Below are 24543 nucleotides of genomic sequence, written 5' to 3'. Positions count from 1 at the left end.
CGCACGGCTGCTCCGGTCTGCGAGCGCTCCCGCCCCCGAGCCCCGCCCCGGGACGCCCCCAAAGGCCGACGGGAACCGTAGTCCCGGTCCCGGCGCCGCCCGGGCCCCGCATGCCCGGGCAGACTACCGGTCCCGGCATGCCCCGCGGCCCGGTGCCCAATCGCGGCGCGCCTTGTTGCGGGGTGCGGCAGGCGCCGAGGCCCCGTTTCAAGATGGCGGACGACAGTGAGACAGCAGCGAGGCGGTCACGGGCGAGGCCTCCGCGGCCGTCGGCGGAGGAGAACGACCACGAGCACTGCAGCGACTGCGAGAACGAGGCGGAGCGCGGCTCCAACCGGGGGTGAGCGGCGACCGGGCCGCCCGGCGCGGCGGCGGCCGGGCCCATTGAGGAGGGCAGCGGCCGGGAAGTGAGCGGCGCCCCGCCCCGCGGGCGCACTGATTGGCCGCGGAGCGATATCCCGCGCTGCGATTGGTCGAGCTGCCCGTCAGTCTGGCGGGGGGGCGGGCCCCCTGGCTCCATTCGCGCCTGTGGTGGGAGCGTGTCCCGCAGCGGGATCGGGCCCGTCGTGCGCGGTTCCGCGGGGCAGCCGGAGCGGGGCCGTCAGTGCCTTTTTTTGGCAGAAATGAGCCCAAGTCGCAGCTCTGCCTGCCCTTGCGATAAGGCGTGTCTCCCCACGTTCCCCTGGGCCTCCGGCACAAGCCTTGTCCCCGTCCCAGCATCGGTGCACCGGGGGTGACACGTTGGGCACCTCGTCCCGCTCCCCGGAGCCTGTGGCCTCCCGTGGCTGTTCCGGCGGCCTGGAAGGAGCCCAGGCTTCTGCAGACCCAGCCCATCGTTATCCCAATGGGCAACCCCCGGTGTCGATCCAGGCTGGGGATGCAGGGATGGAGAGCAGCCCTGAGGAGAAGGACTCGGGGACACTGGGGGATGAGAGATCGGCCACGACCATGCGTGCTCACAGCCCAGCAGGTCGATCGTGCCCTGGGCTGCATCTCCAGCCCCGCGGGCAGCGGGTTTGGGGGGGATTCTGCCCCTCTGCCCCGCTCTGTGAGACCCCCCTGCAGGGCTGGGCCAGCTCTGGGTCCTCAGCACAGGACACACATGGAGCTGCTGGAGAGGGGCCAGAGGAGCCCCAGAAATGACCCGAGGCTGGACCAGCTCTGCTGGGAGGACAGGCTGAGAGAGCTGGGGGGTTCAGCTGGAGAAGAGAAGCTCCGGGGAGACCTTAGTGCGGCCTTTCCAGACTTAAAAGGGGCCGATCAGAAAGATGGGGACAGACTTTTGAGCAGTAAAGGAGGGAAATTCAGGCCAGACATGAGGAAGGAATTTTTGTCCCTGAGGGTGGTGAGAGCCTGGCCCAGGTTGGCCAGAGAGGTGGTGGCTGAACCATCCCTGGAGACATCCCAGGCCAGGCTGGACGGGGCTCTGAGCAACCTGAGCTGGTGCAGATGTCCCTGCTCATGGCAGGGCTGGCACTGGGGGAGCTGGGAAGGTCCCTTCCACGCAGACCATTCTGTGATTCTCTGATTCTGAACACAGCCCAGGGTTTCCAAAGCTCAGCTGATGTCCTGTGGTTTGAGGAGTGCGGCCTCCAGAGGTGCAGAATGGTGCAATAGCAGCAATGAGGCTGGGAGCCAACACACGCGGTGCGGCAGCTCCTTGTCTGGGTAGGGAAGATCTCCGATCCCCAACGTAGAACCTGCATTACTCACGGCCTTAATTAACAAGGCGCAGCGCTGCCTGGCCATGCCTGCGGTTTGCAGGAGGCTTCGTCCCCCTTCCTGACAGGTTTGCGTGCGGCCGGGCACATCAGCAAAGGCTTATGCCCCATCCCGTGTTTCCAGATGTTTCCAGAGGTTTTGCAGCTCGTTCTTTGCTCCCCTGATCCTCGCCGGCTGCTCTCCCTGCTCGCCCGGTGCCCCCGCAGCTGCTTTCCCAGCCCTGCTCTGTGGAGCCCGTCGGCTCCAGCAGCTCTTCCCTCCCTTGGCAGCTCTTGGAGCCCATCCCACCTGTCCAGCAACCAAAGCGAATAAAAGGTCACGGAAGAAATATCACAGAGGCTTTTTTTATGACAGCACAGATGCCCATTTGTATTTTATTTGCCTCCCGGGTGTGGCACCGTGTCTCAGTTTAATACGTTTAGCCGTGCTTGGGGGAGATTTTCCTTTTCTTTCCCTCTGACATGATTAGGTTTGTGGAAAGCAGAGCCAAGCAGAGAGGAGCCGCGGTGCTTAATCACAATTATCTCCCAGCCCGGCGGTCCAGGCTGCCCTTTGCCAGGAAATGTGTGTTCTTGAGCCCTCTTCATATCCTCGCGTGGGCATCGCACCTCCCGCAGCCCCGAGGAGTTAAAATGCGATTACCTGCCCCGACTGGGGTGAGCATTGAAGCGCAACAAGCTAACTGGGCAGCCTGGGAAATGCCCAGTACAAAATGACACGTGGAGAGTTCAGATCGCTGGGGAAATATCATTAAAAGCGTCACTGATGGGTACAGCGATAACAAGCGCGAGCCGGGGAGGCTTTGGAGCACTCTGGGAAATCTCTTGTGGCCCCAAAACCTCCTGGGAGATCCACCTCGGAGGGAGAAGAGGAACCGGTAGGAAAGGTGAAGGTTTTGTTTCTTGGCGCACATCAGTTGTGTTGATTTTGTCTCGTCGCGCTGGGGCGAGGGAGCGTTTCTGGTCACTGTCCCCACAATCCAGGCAGGGTTTGCGGGCGGCGCTCAGAGTCCTGCTCTCGGACAGGATCTTGTCGCTGGATCTTGGCTCTGAGCTTTAAAACATAAAAGCGTTACTTAGTGAGAGCAAAACTTCCCTTCCTTTTAAGGCCGGGAAAGAGAAATTGCGTTTCCTCCACCTCGGCGCTGGGCAGCGGCTGCACGGCTCTGGCTGCGGCGTCCGAGGGGGTTTCCCAAATTAAAAAGATCCTGCTGCTGTTTTTGTCCTGCTTTCCTCTGCCTGCACTTACACCTCAGGAGGGTGTTCCTGGGACAACCGCCTGCGTTCTGACACGGAGAATGTAGTTGTTAGTGTTGGGTGGAGCGCGGTAACGGGGTCTCTGCCTTGGGACCTGCCCGGCCTGGGCAGAGCCTCCTCCCGCTCCGCCCTGACGAGATTACAGCCCGAGGATCGCACCCGATTAGCCCCAGGTTTGGCAGGAGGATTTTCCGGTGCCTAAATCGGGAGCAGAAATCTCCTGCGGCTCATCTGCCGCCTCTCGAGGCGCAGGAACCGCAAAGTGCACCAGCCCGTGTCCGAATCCGCGTTTCCAGTTTGCGTTTTGAGGAAGAACCGGCAGCTTTGGTGCCGTTCGCCGCCTTGGGTGTGAGACGGTCTGAGATGCTGAGCGCGGTGTTTCAATTTCTGTAACAAAAGACACTTTTCGATGGCAGCAGCACGTGCGCTGTGGGAAATAACGCTCTGGGATCAGTGACGCATCAGCGGGTGCCGAGCACCAGTTCGTTACTGGACACATCTGGTGTTTCCCACCTCCGGAGGGGCCGAGCTGGTGGGGGACGGTCAGTCCGAGCAGGTCTCGCCTTGAGCACCCCCGGCTGGTTTATTCAGGTGCTTCTGAAAGTCTAATTTTGGGGTCACCGGGGTTCTGGGTGTTATTTTCTGTGCGGGGGTTGGCACCAGCTCCTTTCCCTGGGGCTCAGGCCCCTCTGGAGCGGGGACGTGGGAACGGCCGTGATGGCAGCGACACCTTTTCTGGGAGAAGGGAAAAGTGTTTTCCTTGCTCAGAAGACGCGCGGGGCCGTCCCGGGGGTGACGGGATGACGTTTCGTGCCCTTCTCCACTCGCTTTATCTCTGGGAGCAGCTTGGGCTGTGGAGGAGATTTGGAGGAAAACGCTGCGAGCGCAGGCGGGTTAACCCTCCCCGGGGGAAACCGGCTGCACCGTCACATCAGCTGTGGGAACTGGGATTTTAACTCATCCCCGGGACACGACGGGACGTTGCCGTTAATTCAGGGAGCATCTGAGTGGCTGCAGCTACGCTAGAGCTTTCCTAAGTGGACCTTAAAATAGAAAATACCTCTAACCATTGCTTCCCTAGGTGTAGCAAGACAGATCATCAGGTTTTCCATCGTTTTCCTACGTTTCCTTTGCTGGCAACTCCTCTGCCAGGTCAGGTTTCGCCTCCTGGCTGGAGCTGGAACACAAAACCTCGTCCCACCTCCCGCCCCCTGATTTCTTCCAGGTCACGCCGCTTTGTTCATAAATCAGGGAGCACTTTTACCTGCGAGCCCGTCGGGGGTGAGGCGATATGAATTGGGCTGAACTCATTAGCGGCAAGCTGAGACTCGGCAGCTCTGATTTATGGAGCAAAGCGACGCCGATTGAATACACGGGGGCTGGGGAGGATTTTGTTTGTTGCATCTGACACCTGCAGCATCTCAAAGCGAAGGTGACCCGAGAAAACACGTCCGTCTCCCTTGGAAGGATGGTGTCCAGCGTCTGCCCTCGGACGTGCTCGCAAACCCCCCTCGCGCCATCGGTTTGTGCTGGTGAAACCGGTAAGAAATCAGCCGAAGGAGTTTATTACAGCTTCCCAACGGATGGTTTCGCTCCTCCCAGAGCTGGGATGCGGCCAGCCCGGCTGGTTGGGGATCCAGCGCTCGCCCGAGCTCCTCTGCAAGGAATTAAAAAAATAACACGTTGCGCATTTGTCACCACAATCGATAGCGCTGTCAGCGCCGCTTTGCTGTAATTACTTTTGCTGTCGCGTCAGAGCTGGCGGATGAAGGTAAAGCCCTTTCCCGGGGTGGGAGGAAGGTGAATGTCCCCCCCAGGAGGGTTCGGCAGCGCCGGGGGTGCTGATCCCCACAGAGCTGCAGCTTTGCGGCCTCTCTGCTCCGCTCCGAGCGCTTAAAGCGCTTCTGGAGAAGAGGGGGGGCTGCTCCTCCAGCCCCTGTTTGCGGAGCAGCTCGTCCTGCGTGACGCGTGTTCCCCATGCCCAGCAAACGCTGGGTCCCGGTGTTACACCTGGCGCGCTGCTGATAAAGGGGAATCTTTTCCCTGGCAAAAGCCGCTGCTGTTGGGGTTTTGTCTGGAAGAAAATCTTCCCCCCGTGGCTGCTCCGTGTCCTGCAGACCAGACGTCGCTGCTCCGCGGGGTGACAACTGCTCAGCACGTCGGGTCTCTGCACCGCGAGCATCACCGTCCGCAGGCATCCCTGCGCCTTCATCTCCCCCCAAAACCATTTCTCAATCTGCTTTTCCTGGTTTCAGAACTCACTTGCTGCTCAGCCCGGGGATTTTTATAAATCCCGTTGCCCTCCCAACTCTCTCCTTTTCCTGGCCTTGCTGAAATAAATAGTTGGACGCTGCTCCAGCACGCTGCTTCTTCCTTTTCTCTGCTGCACCCTTGTGACTGCTCTCATGTTTATAAAGACATTCAGCTGGTCTGGGGTGCAAGGAAGGAGCTGCCTCTGTATCATAGAGTAAAAAAATTCACCAGCTTGGATCCCCGAGCTGAGATTTGGGGAAAGAAGAGGACGCGGAGGTGCCGGTTGATGCTCCTGCCCCGGACTCCCCATCGCTCCGTCCTCTGCCCATCAAGCCAGACACGAGTTATCGTCCTCAGTGGAAACAGAAGAGAGAAGGTGCTGCGGTTTTCCTGCAAAACAGACTTGTCACCGTCAATAGGGACAGAGCTGAGCGACGCTGGTGACACAAGCGGTGTCCCCCAACTTGCTCTGCAGAAGGTCCCTCGTGCTCACAAAGCGCCTGGGGCTGGTGTCCCCATCTCGTCCCCTCTCGTCCCTCCGCTCGGTCCCGCTCCAGCCATCTCTAGGTCTGAATTTCCACCTGATCCGTGACCCTGTTTTGGGGAGCGGTTTGGGGTGTCCCAGCTCTGCAGTGGTGACATGGCCTGTCCTGCGTCGGGGTGTCACGCAGGGGGAGGTCACACACCCGCTGTGCGGGGACGGGCACCTCTCCCATGTTTGGGGTCAGGTCACTGCCGGACGGGCCTGTTGGTGGGCACAGGGTTTAACGCCCGCAACTGCTTTGGGGTGGCTGACACCTGGATGTCTGGGGGTGCCCTGTGTCCCTAAGGAGCCCTGCCCTGGTACGGGTGCTCCCCACCCTGTGCTCCCAAAGAGATTTGCTGCTCAAGTCTCATTTTTCCAGCTCTGCCATAACAATAGAATAATTTCCCCATGTAAGAGCCGCCCGTGTCCCTGCAGCGTCACCTCTGCAGGTGGGTGACATTCGGCGCAGTGTCCTTGGCCACCAGCCCCTCCGTGGTGCCTGGACCCGCTGCGGTGCTGGATCTCCAAGGCTGGAGCAGCGTTTGCTGCTCCCACATCCGTCCTTGGGCTCGGGGAGGAGGAAAATCCCTCAGCTGAGCATCCCGGCTGCTCCGTGGAGTGGATTTGAGCATGTGGGGCTGAGCGGGGTGATGTGACAAAGCAAAGACATCGAATCACAGAACGGTTTCGGTTGGAGGGCCCTTCCCAGGTCCCCCAGTGCCACCCCTGCCATGAGCAGGGACATCTGCACCAGCTCAGGTTTCTCAGAGCCCCGTCCAGCCTGGCCTGGGATGTCTCCAGGGATGGGACATGTGGCTGCACTTCTCACCTGCTGAATATTCCTCCTCTTGGAGACTGGGACTCAAAGCAGGGAGCTTGTATTTTCTTTAGAGAGCTTTGAAAACCCTATAAATGTTGGGTTTTATTTTTAAGAAAAGGCTCTAATGATGATTCTTTTATCCCCTAGCAGCTTGAGTCCAGCAAATGACAGCGGAGCCAAAAAGAAGAAAAAGAAACCGAAATGGTAGAAAGAGAAAGGAGGAGATCAGCCCGACCAGGCTCAGGACCAGGCAGTGAAGGTGACCGAGCCTTTCCCAGCGTCACTGTCCCCACCGCGGCCAGCCCTGTGCTGAACCTCTCCCGTGTCCCTCAGGGCAAGGAAAGAGTCTCCCGCTCCTGGTTTTAGGCACTTGGCTGCTCAAAATCTTACAGTTTAGAGTAATTTCCCAGCCTGTGTTACCCCTCCTGGCTTTGTGTGGTCCTGACTGGCAGCCAGCGCTTCGGGAAGGAGCGTGGGACCGTTTGTCCCTCAAGGTTTGTCCCTCGCAGCGCTGCCAGTCACCCTTCTTGTCCCCTCTGGTCCTGTGGCAGGAGACACCACACACAGATCTGCACATCAGCAGAGGCTGTTTTCTGTCCAACATCTGGTTCCCATCCAAATATTTCTAGTATTTTGTCCTTCTGACCGTGCAGAGCGTTAAATTTGGGCTTTGAGTGTTTCAAACTGACTTCACTGGGAATCGGGGAGGAGCTGGGGGTGTGAATTCACCTGCCGAACTCTGCCTGGGGAGGAGGAAGACGAAGGGTCCTTCATCTTCACTCAGCCTCTCCACCCTGCCCTGATCCGCGATGCCCAGGGACTCCTCTGGAAGCTGCACTTTGCAGATACGGATCCGGCTTAGATGGAGGAGGCTGAAGGGAGAGAAAAGCCACCGCAGAAAGTCCAGACACCAGGTAGAGGTGACCCGGGGTATCCCTGTGTGGGTTTTAGCCACAGTGAAGCAAGGAGGTTTGCTCTTGGGCTCACCGTGCCCTTCTTAACTGAAACTTAAAGCATTTTATGGCATTTCGTCTACCCCTTTGACCCAGGAGTGCTTAGAAACCAGGTGTAGGTGTGTGGAGGTGCCTGGTGAAAGGGTTTGTCCATCCCGTAGGGGGTTGTGAGAGGGTCTGGGCTGGGGAGTGAGTTTTCTCCCTGCTCAACCCTTCCTGGCAGGCTCAGCTCCTGCTTCCCCTAGTGAGGAGCTGAAATACAGACCTGCTGGCTCAGCTCCCTCATTTTGTCTCTCCACCTTCCTTTTGTGCCCTCAGGTGAACTCGTTACCTGCCGAGAGGATCCAGGAGATTCAAAAAGCCATCGAGCTCTTCTCAGTTGGTCAGAGCCCTGCCAAAACCATGGAGGAAGCCAGCAAGAGGAGCTACCAGTTCTGGGACACGCAGCCGGTGCCCAAGCTGGGTACGTACAGCCTCTCGCCATTCCGTGCTCCTTGGGAGAGGCCTTGTGGTCCCCAGGCTGCTTAAAGAAGCCCAAAGAGGCACAGAGAAGCTGATCTCTGGCCAGCAGGCAAGTCCTTGTCCTATCTGGGCCTCAAAGGCATCAGCGACACTTGTCCAGCATTCAGTGTCACAGACTGAGCGGCCGAGAGCTGTGCAGGCAGCTGGGGATGTCGAGAGGGACGAGGAGGCGTTTCTGACATTGATTTGATGCCTTCTGCGTTTGGGCATCCCGTAATCTCAGTCTTCAGCCCTTGGGCTGGGTCTCCCCAGCCCTCTGTGCCCACGTTTCATGCAGGTGTTGCCATCCGTCCCCTTGCCGAGTCCTGGGGACGTGGAGCTGCCCAGTTCCCCTGTCTGGGGGCTGGAGCTGCCCAGCGAGGGCTCCTTGCCGGGGGAGGTGACTCGGGGTGCGATGGGGCCCGGAGCCGCTCAGGGAAGCAGGTCCAATGGGCTGAGCTGCCACATTTTCGTTTTGCTGGGCTCACATCAGCCTCTGGCACAGGCAGGCGCTGGGGCTGAGCTGGGAGAGCCCGGGAGGCACAAACCTCGCGAGCATCTGCACCCCCGAGCTGCCGCGTCCCTCTGAAGATGGGGAATCCTGTCCCTTCGTCCCCTCTTCCCCCTGCAAACAGCCCGGCTGTGCTTCCCAGGTCCAGCCCTTTCCCCCGTTTGCTCGTGCCGCTGTCAGCCTGTGTCACCGGTGATCTGCTGTCGGTGACGGGCGATTCTCAGTGCGGCAGGAGCGTTCAGCTGAGCAGGTCTGAAGGGAAGGGGGGTCGCTGCCGCAGAGCTGCGGGGCTGGAGGGCGCTCATCCCCAAGCTCATTGCGGCAAACCTGCAGCGCTCCCGGGGCTGCTTCACTTCATCTCTGCCCCTGCATCCCCCAGCAAAATCCACACAAAGCTCAGGACAACTAGAGAATGAGTCCAAGCCCGTAGTTTCTAGATTTACCCAAAGCTTGTCGTGGCTTCAGATCGGCTTCTCTTCAGTAATTGCGTTCATGGGGTTGTGTCCAGCGCCTCTTGCTGGAAATGCCGCGTGTGATTCCCTTTTCACATCAGCACCAGCCCAAGGCTTTTCTTTGGGCTCAGAGACTCTTTGCTGGGGACGACGGTCTCAGGTTTGTGAGATGGGACGGGGTTATGTGAGACAGCACAGCCTGATCTGCGCCTGCTGGAGAGGGGCCAGAGGAGCCCCAGAAATGACCCAAGGCTGGACCAGCTCTGCTGGGAGGACACGCTGAGAGAGTTGGGCTGTTCAGCTGGAGAAGAGAAGCTCCGGGGAGACCTTAGTGCGGCCTTTCTGGACTTAAAAGGGGTGAGAAGAAAGGTGGGGACAGAGTTTTGAGCAGGGCCTGTTGTGACAGGACAAGGGGTGATGGTTTGAAACTAAAGGAGAGAGATTGAGGCTGGACATGAGGAAGGAATTGTTGTCCCTGAGGGTGGTGAGAGCCTGGCCCAGGTTGGCCAGAGAGGTGGTGGCTGAACCATCCCTGGAGACATCCCAGGCCAGGCTGGACGGGGCTCTGAGCAACCTGAGCTGGTGCAGATGTCCCTGCTCATGGCAGGGGGGGCACAGGGTGGGCTCTGAAGGTCCCTTCAACACAAACTGTTGTGTGACTCTATGACGGTCTCAGCTTTGTGCTGGGAGGATCCCAGTGAGAAGTCACAGGGTTATGTGAGACAGCAAAGCCTCATCTTGTGTTTGCCCTTTTTCCCGAGGATCCTGAACATGGCCAACATCATTTCTGCTTGTGTGAACCCTGGAGGAAGGGGAGAACGTGTCTTCTGGGGAAGGAGAGGCACAAAACACCCCGCTCCTCCATACACCAGCGTCCCATGGTCCTCATGCAGGAACATGCTGTGGCACTCGGCATCACGCACATGAGGCTGTTTGGGGTCGGGTAACAAAAGCGCAGTGGGATTTGTGGGCTGGATTTCAGAGCAGTTCAGCACCTGCTCAGAACAGAGAGGACGGCCAAGGGTGAGCGTTTCTGGAACCCGCCCTGGCGGGGTGTGATGGGGGCAGTTCTTGCTCTGGGCTTCTCTTCACCTCCTCATTGCCTGGAAACCTTTTCAGCCCCTTTTTAAAGGAATTCCTAATTATCACGGCTCGCTTCTCTTGGCAGGACTCAAGCAATGCCACTGTGTTAACACCCCTAAGAAAGCCGGTGCTCAAACCAACATCTCTTGGCTGAATCAGGGGCTTTAGGAGTCGGTGGTTTTGCAACAAAAGTTGTCTTGTTCGCTGCAGCTCTTCTTGGAGTGCAGTGGGAAGGAAACCCTGACGCTTGGCAAGTGCCGGGGCCAGCGCTGGCACGAGAGAGTCGCTCTGCGATGGGACGGCCTCAAGTTGCGCCAGGGGAGGTTGAGGTTGGATCTGGGGAACAATTTCTTCCCCAAAGGGCTGTCGGGCATTGGAACAGGCTGCCCAGGGCAGTGGTGGAGTCACCATCCCTGGAGGGGTTGGACAGACCAGAGATGAGGTTCTCAGGGACACAGGTTGGTGCCAGGTTTCAGTTATGGTTGGACTCTATGAGCTTGAGGGTCTTTTCGGACCTAAATGATTGCATAATTTTGTGATTGCGTGTGGACCTGGAGGATGTAGCTCTGAAGCTCTGAGCAGTTTGGTCACCTCTCTGCTGCCCGATCGGTTCCGCCGTTTCCCATGGAAGAGGAGTTTTGCTTCTCTGCCCCTGTGTCACACTGAACACGTGGCACGTCCCAAACCAGGGGGTGCAATGGTGACCCCCGGCTGCCCACACTGGGGACCTGGGCTGGGAGATGGTGCTGGGGAGTGGGACACCTTGTTCACCAGATCGAGGTGTCGTGGGGACTTGGCCTCAAACAGCAGAAAGAAGCTTCATGGCTCCTGCTCTCTCTTCCAGGAGAATTGGTGAACACCCACGGTCCCGTCGAGCCGGACAAAGACAATATCCGTCAGGAGCCCTACACCTTGCCCCAGGGCTTCACCTGGGACGCCCTGGACCCTGGGGACAGAGGCGTGGTGAGTGCAGGCAGCTCCGCACACGTGTTGGGAGGACGTCTCTGTTGCACGGTCAGTGTTCCATGTTTGCACCGCCAGCGATGGTTTTGGGGATGGAAACGTGTCTGGTTTCTCACGGGGATGAACGGGGGCTTCTCCACATGCCCTTCAAGCAGAAGGATGCCTGAAGCCAGGAGTTTTCCCTTAAAAAGACCCTTCAGACCATGACCAGCACCCTGGGAGATGACCTGAGGGCAGGAGGACTGACCCGTGTGTCCTGCTCCTCACCCCGCTGCGAGCAGGGGGACATGCCGGTGACAGGGACGTGGCTGCCGTCGCTGCGGCCACATGAAAAGTGTTGAAGGTTCCATCTCAGGGCAGCTGGGGCGTGTGATGGCTGAATAACCAAATTCCAACCTCAACCTCCCCTGGCGCAACTTGAGGCCGTTTCCTCTGGTCCCAGCACTTGTTCCTTGGGAGCAGAGCCTGACCCCACCTGGCTCCAAGCTCCTTTCAGGCAGTTCAGAAGGTCTCCCCTCAGCTCCTGTTCTCCAGGCTGAACCTTCAGGTCCCCGGGTGAGGTTGTGGCTCCACAAGGCACAGGGGGTTGTTGGTTGGATCCAGCATCTCCAGTTCCAGTGTTTATAAAAGGAAGGTGAAGTGGACCATGGAGGCCACGAGGCCAAGCAGGGGGAAGAGAGGAGCTCAGCACGCCAAGACAACAAGTGAAACTCTTGTCGATGACACAAGGAGCAAAGCCACAGAAGGATGTCGCAAGGAGTGACAGAACTACAGAAAATCAGCATCTCCTGCGCTTGGCGAGCAAGAGGGTTTGGCTGGTCGGGTCTCCCAGGGACAACACGCCAACCCAGAGCCTGGCGTGACCCAGGAGGTGCTCACACACAGGAGCAGCCCCAGCCCTGACTCCAGCTGTGGATTTTACCAGCAAACTCAGACACAACCTGGGGGCAGCATCCAGCTGGGGTTTGGGTGCCAAGCCCAGCTCCCAGCTGGCACAGGGACACAGCGATGAGACTCACCTGGCTGCACCACCCAAAACTTCCCCATCTGCATCCCTAAAGATCTCCCAAGAGAAACAAACACATCCCCAACACTCCAGAACACCCCATAACCCCCTCAGCCCCGCCAGAGTTCCCCTGCACAGTCTGGAGGTGCCACAGAGATGCTGGAAACTGGTCTCACGTCCTCCCAGGCTGCAGTTTGGCTGCCGGGAGACAGAGCCAGCAGCGGGAAGGGCAGATTTCCAGCACAACTAATGGATTCAGGCAGACAGGGATCCAGCACCCACCGAGCAGCCCAGCTGGGAAAGTGTCCAGACACCTGGATTTCCCCCTGCGCGCAGCAGCGGGCACGGCACCAGCTTCAGACTGAGATGACAGTCAGAGCCCCGTGTCTCCCTGCACAGCCGTGACGGCCCTGCTGATTCAGGGAAGGGCCTGGCTGGAATGGAAATCAACTGGTGGGTGTGTGTAGGACAGCGCTGAGAAACCAGGGGGACAATTTATGAGGAGTGTAATTTCTGCATCAGGGGTCAAAGACAAGGATGTTCTGGTCAATGACGTGCAGGACGGAATGCGCGGCCCGATCTCGCTCGCTGGGGGCGGCGGCCTCACGTGGACCAGCACAGACACGGTGCCCTCGGGAGGGGAGCCCAGCGCCATGAGGGCGGGGGCACTGGGAACGGTACTGGCTGGAGGACACGGCTCTGGGCCTGAACGTCCGAGAAGGACACGTGGAGATCACGGCTCTGGGCTCCAATGTCCAGAAAGCCTCCCATGCGGTGCCCACGGCAGTTGTAGTCCCGCCGTGCTGCGCTGGCCGCCGTCTTTCCCCACTGCCCCATCCCCATGGCGGCTGTGGCTGTGGGGCGATGCCGTGGGGCGATGCCGTGGGGCGGGGGGGCTGTGGGCGATGCCGTAGGTCCAGGCTCAGTCTGAGCAGATGATGAAGCCGGAGAAGGTGCTGTACTTGTTGTTGTTGCCACCGTGGGCTTTGCCCCCGTCCAGCTTGATGAAGACCTCGTCCCCTGCGTCCAGGTGCAGGATGACGCTGTTGCTGGCGTAGTCGTAGTTCTGGTCGGCGTCCTGCGCGATGGCGCTGGCCCGCACCTGCGCAGGGGACACCGTGGCACCCGCCTCAGGGGACACCCAGGGGACAGACCCCCGGAGGTGTAATTCCTGTCCCAGTGCTGAGGGGACACGGCAGAGGACGCTGCTCACAGCACGGGGGGCAGCATGAGCAGAAGCCGTTGATGATCATCCCCCTTCGCTCCGGCTCAGGTTTTGGGTACAGCCTGTTCCAGTGCCTGACAGCCCTTTCCGGGAAGAAATTGTTCCCAAGATCCAACCCCAACCTGGCAGCACAGCAGGTACACCGAGTGTGGCACTATGGGGTCTGGATCAACCCCAAACCTTAGTGACGGTGACCTGGAGGTGGAAGGGGACATGGCTCGGGCACAACGTACCTCCTGGTAGGAGACAAGGACCTCGCAGCTCTTCTCCTCCTTCCTGGCCTCGATCTTCTGATAGAGCTCCAGCATTGTGAGGTACATGATGCCAGGGCTTTCCTCAGAGCCCAGCATCGTGTAAGTTTTTCCTGCTCCAGCCGCACCATAGGCAAACACGGAGCAGAAAGGGTGGAGGGTTGAAACGATTGTTAATTAATGGGAGCCTCAGCCTGTCTCCCCATTAGCAGCACCCGGCACTTGGCAACTCTCTCATTTGAGGCTCCTGAAGTTATTTTATGCAGATAAAGACATGAGACACGCCTGCCAGGTGGGCACGGTGACAGAGCAGCCTTCAACGGCTCACAGAGCACGCAGAGAGCCAGGAATAGCATCCTGCGGTCCCAGCGCCTGGCCCGTGATGAGACAGGAGAGCAGTTGTCTCTTGCTCACTGCCTGCCTTGCACAACTGATGTGCTCGTTAAGCCGCTCAGCTGCTGACAGCCTGCGAACAGCACCAGGGGCTGTGGCGGCGGGCGAGGAGCTTCCAGGCCCAGCTTTACGGCACTGCCAGCCTGGGAGATCTCACAGGGGGCACAGCAGCCCCCAAAACACCCCACAGCTATGGGGACGGATGGGGCAGGAGCTCCTGCACGGTCCGACGGTGTTTCTTACCGGAGCAGTTGTAGCCGCTGAGCACAGTGTCCAGCAGCCCGCGGGTGGTGTGCTGGAAGACCTCGTCCTGTGTGGCCCCCTCCCCAAACACCCGGTCAAAGACAAACTTCATGTCCTTGCCCGGGTGCTTGGGTGCGCGGGTGGGCAGCGCTGCCGGGGGGGCCGCCAGGCACCTCGGGGTCGAAGACGACGATGTTCTGGTCGATGACGTGCAGGACGGGATGCGCGGCCCGATCTCGCTCGCTGGGGGCGGCGGCCGCACGTGGACCAGCACAGACACGGTGCCCTCGGGAGGGGAGCCCAGCGCCATGAGGGTGGGGGCACTGGGACTGGGGACGGTACTGGCTGGAGGACACGGCTCTGGGCCCGAACGTCCGAGAAGGACACGTGGAGAACACGGCTCTGGGCTCCAATGTCCAGAAAGCCTCCCGCGCGGTGCCCACGGCAGTTGTAGTCCCGCCGTGCTGCGCTGGCCGCCATCTTTCCCCACTGCCCCATCCCCACGGCGGCCGTGGGCACCGGGCCGGGGCAGCCTCTGAGGGCGGGAGAAGCGGCGGTTCAAGCGGTGTCTGGTGGAGAGGGCCCAACCAAGGGCCCGGGAGTGGCTCAGGGGCCCGGAGTGCGCCCCAGTGCCAGCCGGGGTGGGTGGCGGCAGCCACACCAGCCTTAATGGCGGCCGTCTCCTCACAGCCCCGACAGCCACGGCCAGAACGAGCCTCCGCTCCCCGGCGGCCGCCTCATCCCCGTTAATTAGCGCTGAGAAACCAGCGCTGAGGACCCGCCGGGTGCTGGGGGTGGACACCTGCACCCTGTCCCCAGGGCCCCTCACGTGTCCCCACTGGCTCCCGTCCTCTGACCCCACCGCAGCCACAGCAGTGGCCGGTGGCCCCGGGCACCCGCTGTCACCTCTAATTGGGCCACGTCCTGTCCGCAGTGGGGCTGGGGTCCGTGGGGTGATGCTGTGGAGTTTGGGGTGGTTATGGGGCAATGCCGTGGGGCTGGGGTCCGTGGGGTGATGCTGTGGGTCCAGGCTCAGTCCGAGTAGATGATGAAGCCGGAGAAGGTGCTGTACTTGTTGTTGTTGCCACCGTGGGCTTTGCCCCCATCCAGCTTGATGAAGACCTCGTCCCCTGCGTCCAGGTGCAGGATGACGCTGTTGCTGGCGTAGTCGTAGTTCTGGTCGGCGTCCTGCGCGATGGCGCTGGCCCGCACCTGCGCAGGGGACACCGCGGCACCCGCCTCAGGGGACACCCAGGCCACACCCAGGGGACTCCCAGGGGACCGGCTCATCCGCCGCCAGGGAGACCGCCCGCAGCTCCGGATGGCACAGGGTGTCCCCGGTCACCACTCGTGGGTCACGAATGGAGGTGGCTTCTCCGAGCATCACTCGGAGCCTTTCCCCGGGCCGGCACCCTCAGATGTGGGACCACGGGTCAGGTGTGGGACCACGGGTCTGGGTTGGGATGTGGGACCTCAGCTCAGACACAGGACCCCATCTCTGGGTTCAGATGCATGATGACATCTCGGACACGGGACCTGCCTCTTGGTTCAGATGCGGGAACACAGCCCAGACCCAGGACCCCAACTCCGGATTCGGATGCAGAACCACGTCTCGAGCACAGGACCCTGTCTCCCTTTTCCTTTTGGGAAAAGACCAAAAAAAAAAAAAAGGCAATAAAAAATAAAATTAAACCATTTGTATGGAGAAAAAATGGCAAGTGGCTCCTGCCTTGACTGCGCTCCCGGCTCGGAGGTTTTCGGAGCCGAAGGGTGACATGCAGTGGTCACGCCAGGGCTCCTGCTTACCCCCACCCCTGGCTTTTTTGGGGGTTGATAACTGAGTTTTGGGGTTATTTGGTGTCATATGCCCCCAGGACGGGGATGCGCCGCGGGGCTTGATGCAGGGAGAAAATGATGGGAAGCGGGAGCGGGATGAATCCCGGCGAGGACACCGGCTGCGGTGACACTGAGGGGATTGAGCCCAGGTGACATTTTGGGGGTCGCAGCCACGTCTTGTGCCTTGAGTCACGGCCGGGGGGGACACGGTGTGGGAAAGGGGCAGCACCCAAAAACCACCGGGCTCGAGGGGCCGTGTCGGGATGGGGAGGATTTGGGGATGGTGGGTCTGGGGGAGATGGGGGGAGGGATGGGGGGACAGGAATGGAGCAGCCTTGGGGTGTCCCCCTGTGGTGTCTTCTCGCCGCCCGGCTGGGGAAAGGGACATCTCTGCTGAGACAGCGGCAGCAGAGCTGGCTCCGGGCTGGGGTGCAGCACCCAACAGTGGGGCAGGCGCTGTCCCCTGCAGTGTCACTGCATGGGGCATGTGGCACTGGGGGCTGTGCAGTGACAGTGACACTGTGCCATACACAGGGACCATGCAGGGACAGTGACACCAGAAGCCATGCAGTGACACTAGTGACACTGATGCCATGTCATGACACTACACTCAGCCCCCCCACCTGTCCCCCTCTTGGAGTCCAATCCCCCCTGGGTATTGGGGCCCCCACCCTTGGGGACAGTCCCCAGCGGGGGTGTCACCCTGTCCCTACAGCCCCGTGCGGGGGGACCTGCCAGCTCCACGACATCTGCACCCGCACCTGCCTGGTGGGTGCCCCGAGATGGGTGCCAGGGATGAGGTGCACTGGAAATGGGGTGCTCTGGGGAGGGCATGCAGCGGGAGGGGGACACTGGGGACAGGGTGCAGCGGGAGGGTGGCCGCTTGCCTGTCACAAGTCCCCGCCAGCCGCAGTGTCATCGATCCCATTTGCAGCAGGTAAATATTTGGGGCGTGCAGTGCGGGGGGGGTCGCTGCTCACACAGCCCCGATCGATGGCAGGAGGTGTGGCGAGCAGAGGCGGCCTCGGCGCAGGGCCGGGGGACACGGCGGGGCTGGGGGATGTGGGGATGCTGGGGGACACCCTTGGGTCACCCCCAGCACCTTTGTGTCTCCCCCAGCACCCATGTCACGAGCGCAGGGGGCTCGGCCAGGGCGTCCCCCCCATGGCGGGACACGCGCTGTCCCCTCCACGGCCAGCGATGGAGCTGCCGATGCCACAGAGCAGAGCCACCGTCACCGGGGGAACAGCTGTGGCCTGGGCCATGTGGGCACCGCCACGGACACGAGGTGTCCTGCCAGCGTGTCCCCAAGGGTGGGGGTGGCTGGGAGTGGGACCTGGGGTGGTCCAGGGGTGCTGGGGTGATGCTGGGGCTGGGTGTCACACGGCACCCATGAGGGACATCAGCACCCACAGGGGGACATCAGCACCCATGGGGGGATATCAGCACCCAGAGGGGGGCATCAGCACCCATGGGGGGATATCAGCACCCATGAGGGGACATCAGCATCCACAGGGGGGACTCTGTGTCCCAGCACCAGGCTCTGGGGTGGGTGCCAACACGCAGCCCACCCAGAGGACTCACCTCCCAGCTCAGCCCCAGGCACCCGGCACCCCCAAAGCGGGCACCCGAGGCCAGGCCAGCCCCGGCGACACCCTGAAGAACCAGGGAGTGGCAGCGGGACAGGGGTATCAGCAGGTGTCATGGAGGCACCCCAAAATAAGTTTAGGTGGACAACAAGGTCCAAACGAAACTTCATTCTGGCCGGAAAAGTACCGCCGATAAACCGATTAGAAACAGGGTTTATACAGTGAGTTAGCACTCCAATAACATAAAATACAGGTTCGGATATTAGGTTAGGAGATTATTTGGGGTGCAGCGAAATAAGAATAATGACGATCCACAGCGTGCATACACGCACTCACAAGAAAACAAACCAGAGCCCTCTCTGCCCCGTTTTGCCCATAAGAGAGAAACACTGGCCTACTGCAGCCAGGACTTCACACTCGTCTGTCCCAGATGAGGAATTTACACTTGCCTGTTAAGGACTTATTAAAGCATATATTCAGTAATTTATCACTCACCCCCACGCGGAGGTGAGGCGCTCCCCATCCCGGGAGGTTACGGCTTCTCTGTCTAAGGGGAGGGACTCGGGCAGCACGGCAGACCCGCAGCTCCCAGGAGACCACACAAAGGGCGTCTCCGGCGGGAACCCCATTTATCGTTTGATCAGATCTGGCTGTGGGCATTCCAGAAGCTTCTCGGCTTCTCTGGGCTGTGGGCGCTCTTGGCCCCTCCTCTGCTGATGAGCCTGCCCAGGACTCTGGGTCTCACAAAGAGCCGTCAGCTGCCCCATTGAAGGTCCCAGTTCTGAGGGGGGGATGTGCAACCGCCACACAGCAGGACAGGGGGTGACAGCAGGACAGGGGTGACAGCAGGACAGGGGTGACAGTAGGATGGGGTGGTGGCAGCAGGACAGGGGGTGACAGCAGGACAGGGGTGGCAGCAGGACAGGGGGTGACAGCAGGACAGGGGTGGCAGCAGGATGGGGGTGACAGTAGGATGGGGTGGTGGCAGCAGGACAGGGGGTGACCCCAGGACAGGGGGTGACAACAGGACAGGGGTGGCAGCAGAACAGGGGGTGGCAGTGGGACAAGGGGGTGGCAGCAAGACAGGGGTGGCAGCAGGGCAGGATGGTGGCAGCAGGATGGGGTGGTGGCAGCAGGACAGGGGGTGGCAGCAGGACGGGGGGTGACAGTAGGATGGGGTGGTGGCAGCAGGATGGGGGGGTGGCAGCAGGACAGGGGGTGGCAGCAGGACAGGATGGTGGCAGCAGGATGGAGGTGTCAGCCGACATGCCCGTTGCCGATACGCAGCCACGGCCCCCCCAAAAGCTCGTGTCGGGGGACGCTGGGGAAAAGCCCAAGCGTGCTCACCAGCTCCGCTTGCGTGCGGTGAACTTTACCCAGCGCAGCCGTGACCCGGCATCCCAACGAGCTGGGAACGGAACAGAACCGGCAGCGCTCGCAGGCGCGGAGCCGCGGGAGCCGCTGCGATGAGTGTTTTATTAAAACGGAGGGGAAGAGCCGGCACTCGTTTCGCCCCGGGGAAACCGCCCAAGGAAACTCAAACAGCAGCAAATGAGGTTGGGTGAGGCGGGTCCCAGGTGGCATCAGACCCTGAGATCCAAACCGAAGGTGACGCACAAGCGGTGACAGCAGAAACAGAGGGTGAGGACACCTAACCCAGGTGAAACGAGGGGCCCAAATTCACCAGAGTCCCACCGTACGGACCCACAGCAGGTGATGAGGAGTTAAAGCAGCTTCTTCGCTCCAGGTTTCCCAAAGCAGAGTCTCAGGCACAAATTCCAGAGATTCCTCTTAAATAATTTATCTGAAAGGTGCAGCAGCCGGTGCCGCTGGAGAGAGACTCCGAACAAACTGAGAGATTGGTCCACGAAACGCCTTGTGCCTTAATGCATTCAAAAAAAAAGAGGGTCCAAATATCCAAATATGAAAGGTGGTTGTAGCATGGAGGGGGTCGGGCTCTGCTCCCCAGGAACAAGCACCAGGAGCAGAGGAAACGGCCTCAAGTTGCACCAGGGGAGGTTGAGGTTGGATCTGGGGAACAATTTCTTCCCCAAAGGGCTGTGGGGCATTGGAACAGGCTGCCCAGGGCAGTGCTGGAGTCACCATCCCTGGAGGGGTTGGACAGACGGACATGAGGTTCTCAGGACATGGGGCAGTGCCGGGGCTGGGGGAATGATTGGACTCGATGATCCTGAGGGGCTTTTCCAACCAAAGTGATTCTAGAATCCTACAGCGGCACAGAAAGGAGCTCGGGGGCTCCTGCTCCTTCGGGGCTTGCCATTCATTTTCTCTGTATCAGAGACTTCGAATATCAGTATCAAATACCAGATATAATCGCTTGGAAAACGACATTTTGTTTTCTACAACGTGCCATTATCGTCCTGTCAATTCTGCGTTGATAGCCGAGGAAAAACACCTGAGCAGGGGGATTTACAGGCGTCCGATCGCTGCTCCTCGGCGCCGTGGAGCAGTTTCCGCGCCGTTCAGACGTTCTGTCCCTGTCCTTCTATTTCCTCCGTGCGGAGGAAAGCCTGGCCAAGCCGAACCAGGCGCTGCGAACCCCGTTTCTCCCTCGACGTGGCCACGGGTGGTCTCGATATTGCAGTGGGAGCTCGGATCCCGGTCTCTGGTGGTGAAGGGAATTTCTTGAACCAGCGGTGACCAGTTTTAGCTTTGTCATGAGGACTGGGAAGCGTCGTGCCAGCTCCTCAGCTCTCATCTTGCCCTTATTTAACGATATATTGTGGCTTAAGTGAGTTATTTTTTTCCCCCTCTGAGTATTACTTATCACCAGACATTCAATACTCCCATTAATTAATATTTGCCAGGCTTTTTATATCTTTTTTTTCCATAAACTTGGAATCACCTGAAAATCTACTGCCCTGTTTCCCCAAAAGTAAGACAGAGTCTTATATTAATTTTTGCTCCAAAACGTATTACTTTTTTACATGTATAACTGCCTGGACACTATTTAAATTGACTTTTTAAATGAACTGTAACTAGGGCTTATTGTTGAAGTAGGGCTTATATTCCGAGCATCCTCAAAAATCCTGAAAAATCACACTAGGGCTTATTTTCGGGGTAGCTCTTATGTTTGCAGAAACAGGGTATCGGAAAACTTTTTTAAAAGCCTGTTCTGTATGGGAAATGGTTTTGGTGATACATCGATACTATCAGGTGTCAGTATGTACGTGTGTATCCGCAGTTCTCATCGCCTTTGGCTCTTATTCCCCCTGACTTTTTTGGGGGTGCGAACGTGAGGGGATCTGACCCGCGATACCTGAATTTAAACGTGACGACTCCAAGCCCTGAAACAAAATTCCACTCCCTTTTAGTATTGCTGACGGCAATGTTTTTTTTTTCTCTCTGAAGCTGGTATTTTGACGTTATGTACAAAAAATTCAAACTCGATGCATTGTAGAGATCCTTCGAGTGTTTGCATTAACCGGAATTGCACCAGCGACCAGAGTAAGTCCCGCTGGTGTGCACGGGTGGTGGTTTATCTGACGTGTAAAGCGTGACTCAGTTAAACTGGGGCCCATTAGTCCCCCACGTTTGGTGCTAAACCCGTTAACGTTGCCAAAGGTCTTTGGGGGAGCTGCTGCAAGGTCGGTTTGATCCGTCAGCTGCACACGGAATTCCTCTGGGAACGCAGCGTGCGCGATTAACACGTCGGTTCCCCGGGAGTGTATTTTCCATATTCTCCGTGAGAAAATAGATAACTTCGCGCATATGAACACGTGTAAGTGACTTTAAGGTGGGAAAGAGATACGGAAATGTGCGGCGAGGGTCTCTGAAAATTCGGGCTGGATTGAGCTGGTAAATTCTGTGATGAGATACACGATGCAGAGAAGGAAAGTGCTAAATGTGAATGGAAAATGAGTTTATGAAATGAAACGGGGACCACGGTGGTGGGTATAAAACCAGCCGCCTTGTCCTGAACGTCCAAAGCGAGACAGAGGGCGGGCGGGCGAGATTCACAGCTCGGTCCCCCAGAGTGTGATATTTCCGAGAAAACTCAATCTGCCCTGAAGGCTCCAGTGTCCGCCCGTCTGTCCGATAACTCTGTCCCTGAATATTTTTGCCTGATACGCTGAGGGAGGGCAGATCGTTGCTGGAGAGTCGTGGGAGGGGACGAGCTCAGAGGAGTCACAGGGCTGTGGAATTAAACCCTGGTTTAACCGGTGGCTCCAAAATCTGGGTTCTCCTCACCTTTTCCAGCTCGCCGGCGCAGCAGCGTTATGTAATGACCTGGTTATTTTTTTAACAAAAAAGTTCGTTTTGATCCTCTGCAATGCTGGGGGTCTTTTGCATTTCTATTTGTGCACGTATTTCGATGTCCGGTAAGGAAAGAGCAGATCACTGTTATGACGGAAATCCCAGAAAAACGCTGGTAGCTGGTGCCGGGGTGAGGAGATCGTTACATAAACCGCTCGGCCCCGGAGTGCTGCAGATACCCTGGAGAGCCAGATCCTGAGAGACTTCAGAGCTAATTTAATAAATTGCTGTTTTCTAGTTACGCATTTAAATTCTGACGGAGGACTAGGGAGCAAAGCTCAGGAAAATAGACAAAAGGAGGCTTTTCTTTGTCAGATGCCCATTTTGCTCACCAGTCTCTGATCCCTGACTCCTGCGGTTTAATTTAAGCTAACAAGGGCTTAATGTGCGTGCAATTACAGGCGGGTTCGGCGGGATACGGGGATGGTGATGCCGGCGGAACTGAGAGTTCAGCAGCCGCATCTCTGCACCAACGCGGTGAAACGGGCCCACGGGGATTCTCCATCAAACCCCATTAAACCTGGATCGGAGCCGCCGGGCTGCACCGGCGATCGGCCGCGGGTTCTGGTGGGTTACGGCTCACCGGCTGCAGAAATGGGAACCCGAGCGTGCAGGGAACGCTGATAAAACGCAGCGGCCGGGGCGGCCCCCGCCTGGGGTGACACGGGCGTTGAGCTGGGAAAGGCCGGCCGGGCAGAGCAGTCCGTGTCCCAAACAGCGCAGATCGGTTCTTAAAGGGCGTCTGGGAATTTTGTTGTGCAGTTCAGTCATAGCAGACTCCAGGAACTGGGTTTCCCCCATATCCCCTGGGATATCCGCACCCTCCCCGCGGAGCTTCGGCCGTGCAGCCCAAGTTCAAGCGCACCAAGGCGTTCGTTCCATCGCGTTTTCAGGGCACTGGTGTCTTCTGGGCGAGAAAAGCTCCTTCCTTCTCAGATGTGGAGATGCTGGGCTGTGTCTCCAGTCCACGGCCCTCTCGCACACGAGCGGTTGCCGATGTGACCGTGCTTTGGCACACGAGCTGCCCCGATGTCCCCGGTGTCCGTGTGTCCCTGGCTGCAGCGGCTCCCTCTTGTTCCCATCTGGGCTTTGGCTGTGGCGCCGGTGCCCCGGGGCTGCTCTCAGCCTGGGGGCTCAGCTCCTCTTTTCTTTTTTATTTTTTCCCTTGATTTTGAGGGTTTGGTGCTGTTATCGTGTAGGAGGGGAGATACTGAAGCAGCCACGGTGCACCCGTGTTGGGGCTGGACCACCTGCCCATGGGAGCTCCCTCCACCTAACTTGTTAACCCTCAATTTTTAAACATTATTTTGATGTGCTTCTGGTTTGCGTGCAGGCTTGGAAAGTCTGTTTTTTTGCTCACATCCATAGTCTCTGCTGTTCAGCGTTCCCTGTTGCCATTAGAAATCGTGTCAGTGGTGTCTCACATCGGTCAGCAGAACCATAGAATCATGGAGTCATAGAATAGTGAAATTGTTTGAGTTGAAGGGACCTTAAAGCCCATCAGTGCCCCCCCTGCCACGAGCAGGGACATCTGCACCAGCTCAGGTTGCTCAGAGCCCCGTCCAGCCTGGCCTGGGATGTCTCCAGGGATGGTTCAGCCACCACCTCTCTGGCCAACCTGGGCCAGGCTCTCACCACCCTCAGGGCAACAATTCCTTCCTCATGTCCAGCCTCAATCTCCCTCCTTTAGTTTCAAACCATCACCCCTTGTCCTGTCACAACAGGCCCTGCTCAAAAGTCTGTCCCCAAATTTCTTCTCGGCCCCTTTTAAGTCCGGAAATGCCGCACTAAGGTCTCCCCGCAGCTTCTGTTCTCCAGCTGAACAGCCCAACTCTCCCAGCCTGTCCTCCCAGCAGAGCTGGTCCAGCCTCGGGTCATTTCTGGGGCTCCCCTGGTCCCCCTCCAGCAGCTCCATGTCTGTACAGGCTCCTTTTGGCCATTTCTCGGCCGTTTGCCTGCAGAATTTCTCCTTGGTGACAAAAAGGTGAATTTCCCTAAAACCTCCGTGTACCAAGAATTGGACATGGAGCGGCACAGCAAAGACTCGCTTTGGTCCTGCTCCGGGACACGCCGTGTGCCAGGGGACATCGCAGGAGAGCCAGAGCAGATTTAACCCTTCCCATCCCCTCTGTCCCCTTCCGTCCCCCCTCCAGACCTGTTTCCTACCAAGAACTGGGGGTGACACGGCCAAGAGAAGTCACCGCTGTCTTCCAGCATCGTCACTGCACTAGAAAGCGTCTGTTGCTGAAGGGTCTGTGGCCGGAGTGCACTGAACAGGGCAGGGACAGACGGACAGCGGCTGTGTCACCCTCCGGAGGGTTTCCCAGCTGGAAAACGCGTGTCCTGGTTTGTGGTCAGAGTGCAGCTCAGGTTCTTCATTTACTTGTGTGGAAACGAGGATGCGTTTTTTTTTTTTCAGCAAAGCCGATGTTTGGGGTGATACTTTCTCTTCCCCGTGATTTATCCCCCCAAAGCAAAGTCCCTTCAGGACATTTCCCCGCTTCACTTCACGCGGCGGCGTTGCCTCCTGACCATCTGACGTCTCCCTCTGCTCTCAGAGCCCGGCCCAAACGTCCCCGCTTGCTGAGCAGCACGGGAGCGAGAGCCCGTTGCGTCCCTCTGCTCGAGCAGCTGCCGCTCGCGTGCGGCCTCACGGGCCGGGGGCTCCGGCATGAGCTTCTT

General features: G+C 58.7%; 1 long non-coding RNA gene across 2 annotated transcripts; it reads left to right on the top strand.

Annotated features, from left to right (window-relative positions):
• Window positions 1-191: 191 nt before the first annotated feature.
• Window positions 192-15826, top strand: LOC135998126 (uncharacterized). Of its 2 annotated transcripts, none has more exons than XR_010607516.1 (4): window positions 192-340; window positions 6728-6836; window positions 7849-7993; window positions 10922-15826. It is a non-coding gene; the product is annotated as an uncharacterized LOC135998126 (long non-coding RNA). The 2 variants fall into 2 exon arrangements; XR_010607515.1 differs by having other exon boundaries at window positions 6725-6836.
• Window positions 15827-24543: the final 8717 nt, after the last annotated feature.

The sequence above is a fragment of the Caloenas nicobarica genome, chromosome 24, assembly GCF_036013445.1.
Source record: "Caloenas nicobarica isolate bCalNic1 chromosome 24, bCalNic1.hap1, whole genome shotgun sequence".
Lineage (NCBI taxonomy): Eukaryota > Metazoa > Chordata > Aves > Columbiformes > Columbidae > Caloenas > Caloenas nicobarica.
Note: the sequence above shows the minus strand (reverse complement) of the source record. Positions and strands in the feature narration are given on the sequence as shown.